Source organism: Pristiophorus japonicus, chromosome 13 (genome assembly GCF_044704955.1).
Source record: "Pristiophorus japonicus isolate sPriJap1 chromosome 13, sPriJap1.hap1, whole genome shotgun sequence".
Classification (NCBI taxonomy): Eukaryota; Metazoa; Chordata; class Chondrichthyes; family Pristiophoridae; genus Pristiophorus; species Pristiophorus japonicus.
In genome coordinates, this window is record NC_091989.1 from 134,837,827 (window position 1) to 134,844,360 (window position 6,534).

Genomic DNA, 6,534 nt, shown 5'->3' on the forward strand with positions numbered 1-6,534 from the left:
TTGGTGCGAGTTAGGACATTGGCAGTTGTGTTTTGGATAGCCTCAAGTTTACGTAAGGTAGAATGTGGCAGGCCAGCCAGAAGTACGTTGGAATAGTCAAGTCTTGAGGTAACAGGCATGGATGAGGGTTTCAGCGTTGGAAGAGCTGAGACAAGGGCAGAGATGGGCGATGTTATAGAAATAGGCGGTCTTAGTTATGCTGCGGATATGTGGTCGAAAGCTCATTTCAGGGTCAAATATGACACCAAGATTGCGAACAGTCTGGTTCTGCCTTTGCCTCCCTTGGGGAAAGGGATGGAGTCATGGGAGTTTGTGGTGGGGACCGAAAACAATGGCTTTGGTCTTCCCAATATTTAATTGGAGAACATTTCTGCTCATCCAGAACTGGATGTCGGACAAGCAGTCTTACAATTTAGAGACCGTGGAGGGGTCGAGAGAAGTGGTAGTGAGATCGGGCTCAGTGTCATCAGCGTACATGTGGAAACTGATGCTGTGTTTTCGGATGATGTTGCCAAGGGGCAATATGTGGATGAGAAATAGGAAGGAGCCAAGGATAGATACTTGTGGGACACCAGATGTAATGATGCAGGAGTGGGAAGAGAAGCCATTGCAGATGATTCTCTGGCTATGATTAAATAGCTAAGAAGGGAACCAAGCTAGTGCAGTCCCACCCAGCTGGACGATGGTGGAGAGGTATTGGAGAAGGATAGAGTGGTCAACCATGTCAAAAGCTGTAGACAAGTCAAGAAGGACAAGGAGGGATAGTTTGCCTTTGTCACCATCACAAAAAATGTAATTTGTGACTTTGAGAGCTGTTTCGGTACTGCAGCAGGTGCAGAAACCAGATTGGAGGGAGGTAAACAAAGATAGCCACGGATTTGGGAGGTGACAACATGTTCAAGGACTTTGGAGAGGAAGGGGAGGTAGTTTGCAAGGACGGAGGGGTCAAGGGTTGTTTTTTTCAGGAGAGGGGTGATAATGAGGGAGAGGGGGACAATACCTGAGGAGAGAGAACTTGTAACAATGTCAGCTAACATGGGAGCCAGAAAAGGAAGTTGAGTGGTCAGCAGTTTGATGGGAATAGGATCAAGGGAGCAGGAAGTGGGTCTCATGGACAAGATGAGCTCGGAGAGGTCATGAGGGAAGATTGGAGAGAAACTGGAGAAAGATGTGAGGTCAGGGCTAGGGAAGGGGGGGATCCTTAGAGGAAGTTTGGCTTGGTGGGTTAGTGGAAGGAAGGGAAGAGGCAGACGCAGCTGAATGGGCGGTCTTAATTTTAGAGACAAAAAAGTCCATGGGCTCCTCACACTTATTGTTGGAGGTGAGGGTGGAGACTGAGGAAAGGGGTTTAAGAAGATGGTTAGCAGTGGAGAATAGAAGCCGGGGTTTATCTTTGCATTCCAGAATGATTCTGAAATAGTGACCAATTTTGGCAGATGAGAGCAGGACCCGATAATGCTTTATGTGGTCCAGTCAGATCTGGCAGTGAATGGCTAAACCAGTTGTCCGCCAATCCTGTTAAAAGTCTGTATCCCTTGGACTTAAGGGAACGAAGGTGAGGTCTGTGCCGGGGGAATGACCAGGGTGAGAGAGAGTAATTGTTTCAACAAGGACTAAGGTATCAAAGGTGGTAATCAGGGTATGATTAAGCAGAAATGTCATGGTGAATGGAGGGATAAAGGCTGGACAGTTGGGAGTTTCAACTCATCAAATGAGCAGTTGAATCATCATCCGAATTAATGTCAGCAACAAATAATTTCACCCCTTGTGACTAACCTCCATGTATAATAAAGCACCATGTTAGTGCACATTCTATTTTAATACAATAATTGCAGCTGACACAAGCCAGTCTAACTTTTTTAACACTGTGCTTCCCCTTGTTCCTCACACATGCCTTTCTTTCAACGATTTTAGTGCTTCTTCTAGGTGCAAAGATTGCAGGAAATCTTTCGCTGCTGTGAGAAACTCACGTGACCAAAATGGCCTTCTCTCATGGCAGCTGGCTCCAGGTATGAACCGCTGCCTGCTGCATCTCTGTTGCTTGCTCCTGGGCAACTGCTTCCCATGTTTCACTGATGTGGTGCTCTGAGAGGGAAGGCTGGGGGTTCAGCATGTGTTGTTGTCCTGAGCCATATGACCCCTCTGATCAGTGGGATGGCTGGTGTAATGGCTGCTATAAGATCCTGAAAGCCTTGAGACACAGTCGAGGCATGAAGGTTACTATGATCTGAAAGGCGCTATGCAAACTGTTTTCTATTCTCTCCCCTACTGCCACTAGAGCTGCAGTCTATTCTTCCACAGAGCCGGAAGCACTGCCTGGCCCTTGACCACTTCTTAGGTGCCGATCTCAGTCGTCTCAGGACCAGGTGTCGGCCATTTAAGACTGAGATGAGAAGAAATTTCTTCCCTCAGAGGATTGTGAATCTTTGGACTTCTCTACCCCAAAGGTTTGTGGATGCTGAATCGTTCAGTATATTCAAGGCTGTGATAGATAGATTTTTGGACTCTAGGAGAATCAAGGAATATGGAGATTGGATGGGAAAGTGGAATTGAGGTCGAAGATCAGCCATGATCTTATTGAAGGCTTGATGGGCTGTATGGCCTACTCTTGCTCCTAATTCTTATGTTCTAATGATCTGCTGCAAATTGAAGTTGCCACTCCTTCGGTTTCTGCACTGAAAAACAAGTTTCCAAGACTTTTGCGCAAATGGGAGCTGTAGACTAAAGAGTCATGCCTATCAGTTGCCACACATCTGGGATTGATACAAAAGCAAAATACCGTGGATGCTGGAAATTTGAAATAAAAATAGAAAATGCTGGAGATACTCAGCAGGTCAGGCAGCATCTGTGGAGGGAGAAACAGTTAACGTTTCAGGTCGATGACTCTGCACAGCTGCTGCCTGACCTGAGTATTTCCAGCATTTTCTGTTCTTCTGAGATTGCCTGCAGAGCTTGCACATAGGTACAATATCCCCCAAACATTTTGCTCAGGACCCATGAGCTCTGGGTCCCATGACTCTTAAGTCATGGCCAGTTTGCTCCTAAGCCTCCACTGGAAAGGTGGCACATTCTCATTCACTTCTCACTCCTTGGGCTCTGATGCTCTGAGAAGCACCCAATCATAAATCCTCAGTAACACTATTTAATTACCCCCAAGTGAAAGTGGAATGGAGCATAAACGCCGGCATGAACTGGTTGGGCCGAATGGCCTGTTTCTGTGCCGCATATCCTAAGTAATCCTATGAAAGTAACTGAGCTCGTGCCTAGAAGTAAGGAAGTAAATGATGCAGGGGGTGACATTGAGGGGGGATGGGCAGAGAAACATGGGGCAGGATCATGCTCCAAGGACTCCTGTATGGCCTGTTTCTCGTCATTCTCTACCTCATTGTCATTGTTTCAGCAACATGGAAGAAATTTATTCTCTGCTGCTCCTCTTCCTCATTATCATCTTATTCCCCTTCATCATCCTCTGCCTCTCTTTGCTGTGATGGATCTACAGGAAACAAAATAGAAGCTAAGACTGGGTGAACATTATTCCACTTGGGATTAAGGAGATGGAGAAGGGGGTGGGACTCGTGAGAGATTGTGTTTGTGTGGTGCTTCACAGAGATACTAGGGCAACAGTGTAGGTATTCAGTCACTAACCTGGTATCAGTGATATGCTGCCAACCTCGTCATTTCCCACAGCAAGAGCAGAGTGCCTCCTTAATTAATGGCCTCATTTAATGGCCCTCATCCATGGCCTTATTAGATGCTCATACTATAGACATTATTCTTGAAAAGTATGATAGAAGTATTGATGGGACATGCAGTGAGGTTATCTGACCGTCAACTGAGTGAGCCAAGCCAGTTGTGATGAAAGCTCATCAACCTGAAACATTAACTCTGTTTCTCTCTCCACAGCTACTTGTGGGTAAATCAGTGTTGGAACAGTGGGAGGCATTCAGTGGGAGAAGATCCGGAAGGCTCAGGCCAAACATGTGCCCTTAAAGAAAAAGGCTGGGAAAAATAATTCGAGAGCCCCCTGGATGTCTAGGGACTTACAGGGGAGGATTAAGAAAAAAAGGGACGCTTATGTCATATACCAACGGCTAAATACTTTAGAATCTTAAGAGGGATATAGAAAGTTAAGAGGCAAAATTAAAAAGGATATTAGGAAAGCTAAGAGAGCACGAGAAATTCTTGGCCAGTAAAATTAAGGAAAATCCTAAGATGTTCTATAAATATTTTAAGAGTAAGAGGGTAACTAAAGAAAGGATCGGGCCTATTAGAGACCATGCGGGTAATCTTTCTGTGGAGACGGAAGATGTTGGTAGAGTTCTTAATAAATACTTTGCATCTGTTTTCACAAAGGAAAGGGGTATTGCAGATACTGCTATCGAGGAGGAGTGTGATATTCTGGATGAAATAAATATAGTGAGAGAGGAAGTATTAAGGAGTTTAGCAGCTTTGAAAGTAGTTAAGTCCCCAGGCCCGGATGAAATGCATTCCAGGCTGTTGAGCGAAGTAAAGGAGGAAATAGCAAAAGCCTTGACCATCATTTTCCAGTCCTCTTTAGATCTGGGCATGGTGCCGGAGGATTGGAGGACTGCTAATATAGCACCCTTGCTTAAGAAGGGAAAAAGGGATAGACTGAGTAATTACAGGCCTGTCAGCCTAACCTTGGGGGGAAAATTATTGGAAAAAATCCTGAAAGACAGGATAAATCTGCATTTGGAAAGGCAAGGATTAATTAAGGACAGTCCGCACGGATTTGTTCAGGGAAGATCGTGTTTGACTAACCTGATTGAATTTTTTGTGGAGATAACTAAGAGGGTCAATGAGGGTAGTGCGTACGATGTAGTATATATGGACTTTAGCAAGGCTTTTGATAAGGTCCCACAAGGTAGACTGGTCATGAAGGTTCATGCCCATGGGCTACAGGGCAAAGTGGCAAGTTGGATCCAAAATTGGCTTGGAAGTAGAAAGCAAAGGGTAATGATTGATGGAAGTTTTTGTGACTGGAAGGATGTTTCCAGTGGGGTTCGGCAGGGCTCAGTACTGGGTCCCTTGCTTTTTGTGGTATATATCAATGATTTAGATTTAAATATAGGGAGTATGATTAAGAAGTTTGCAGACGACACTAAAATTGGCTGTGTGATTGATAATGAAGAAGAAAGTCATGGGTTGCAGGAGGATATCAATCTACTGGTCAGGTGGGCAGAGCAGTGTCAAATGGAATTTAATTCAGAGAAGTGTGAGGTGATGCACTTTGGGAGGGCTAATAAGGAAAGGGTATACACATTAAGCAGTAGGCCACTTAATAATGTAGATGAACAAAGGGACCTTGGAGTGCTTGTCTACAGGTCCTTGAAAGTAGCAGGCCAGGTGGATAAGGTGGTTAAGAAGGCATACAGAATGCTTGCCTTTATTGGCCGAGGCAAAGAATATAAGAGCAGGGAGGTATGCTTAAATTGTATAACACTTTAGTTAAGCCACAGCTGGAGTACTGCGTGCAGTTCTGGTTGCCGTATTATAGGAAGGATGTGATTGCACTAGAGGGGGTGCAGAGGAGATTTACTAGGATGCTGCCTGGAATGGAGAATCTTAGTTATAAGGACAGATTGGATAGGCTGGGTTTTTTCTCATTGGAACAGAGGAGGTTGAGAGGAGATCTTATCGTGGTGTACAAAATATTGAGGGGCCTGGACATAATGATAGTAAGGATCTATTTCCATTGGTGGAGGGGTCTATTATGAGGGGTCAAAGTTTTAAGGTAGTTGGTGGAAGGTTTCGAGGGGATTTGAGGGGGGGTTCTTTACACAGAGGGTTGTGAGGATCTGGAACTCGCTGCTTGGAAGAGTGGGGTGGATGCAGAAACCCTCACCACTTTTAAGAGATGGTTGGATGGGCACTTAAAGTGCAGTAACCTGCAGGGTTACAGACTTGGAGCTGGTAATTGGGATTAGACTGGATAACCTTTTGTTGGACAGCGCAGCTATAATGGTAAGTACTGTAGGGAATAGAATAAGACCAGGCTGATCTGGACTAGTGTCGATCGCCTGGATGGATCGGAGAGGAATTTTCCCAGATTTTTTCTCCCTAAATTGGCCTGGGTTTTTATCTGGTTTTTGCCTTTCCCAGGAGATCACATGGCTCCAGTTGGGGTGGAGTGTAGATGTTTTCAGTATAAGGGGTGTCGCAGTTGTGTGAGGCGGACTGGTTGGGCTGGGTGCTCTTTGCTTTTCCGTCATTGTTCATAGGTTTATATGTAAACTTTAGGGCTGCTGACCAAGGGCTGGGCGGCTCTTTGTCGGCTGGCGCGGACACGATGGGCCGAAATGGTCTCCTTCTGCGCTGTAAATTTCTATGTTTCTATATGCTGCCTGATCCACTGAGTATTTCCAGAATTTGCTGTTTTTATTTCACCGTTCCTTCATTGTTGTTATAAATATTTATATGGCATATATTTCACTGAAACCACTTTGAAAACATAAATGCAATGACGCGATTGGGTGAAATTGCAGCCTTTCTGCTTTTCTGTGAGATCTTTGC